The sequence below is a fragment of the Halyomorpha halys genome, unplaced genomic scaffold (genome assembly GCF_000696795.3).
Source record: "Halyomorpha halys isolate HHAL.00 unplaced genomic scaffold, Hhal_1.1 Scaffold546.1, whole genome shotgun sequence".
Classification (NCBI taxonomy): domain Eukaryota; kingdom Metazoa; phylum Arthropoda; class Insecta; order Hemiptera; family Pentatomidae; genus Halyomorpha; species Halyomorpha halys.
This window is the reverse complement of record NW_027109662.1, coordinates 142,257-142,610: the sequence shown is the minus strand read 5'-3', so window position 1 is coordinate 142,610 and position 354 is coordinate 142,257. Positions and strand designations below refer to the sequence as shown.

The 354-nt window shown below is 27.4% G+C and overlaps 1 protein-coding gene across 1 annotated transcript in view; it reads right to left on the bottom strand.

Annotated features, from left to right (window-relative positions):
* The window catches only part of LOC106684126 (uncharacterized), a gene marked incomplete at its 3' end in the record, with an annotated part of 15,877 nt that overhangs the window by 3,827 nt on the left and 11,696 nt on the right, over positions 1-354 (bottom strand).

Sequence of the window (354 nt, the reverse complement as noted above, 5' to 3'; positions counted from 1 at the left end):
ACTAATTAATTAGTAATTTATACTGTTGAATAATACAAAATTTATAAATACATATTATTTACATTTTTTAAAAAATATTTTACAATTTATTAGCATATATTTATGTACATATTTCGGATTTCTTAGAACATATAAAAATCCTATTCCTAGTTATTATCTTTTTCTTTGTTCTTAGCCCTGATGAAGGCTGGAAATTCTGGCCGAAACGTTGGCACTATTAAATAATTTATTTCAACTTATTTGTGTATTTTAACCGCACCCCCCAACCATCTTCTCATATAATTTAACCACGGTTTAACTATTCTCAGCATACCATTTGTTTTAATTTACTTACCCTCTTGTCGCAGAGGTCTG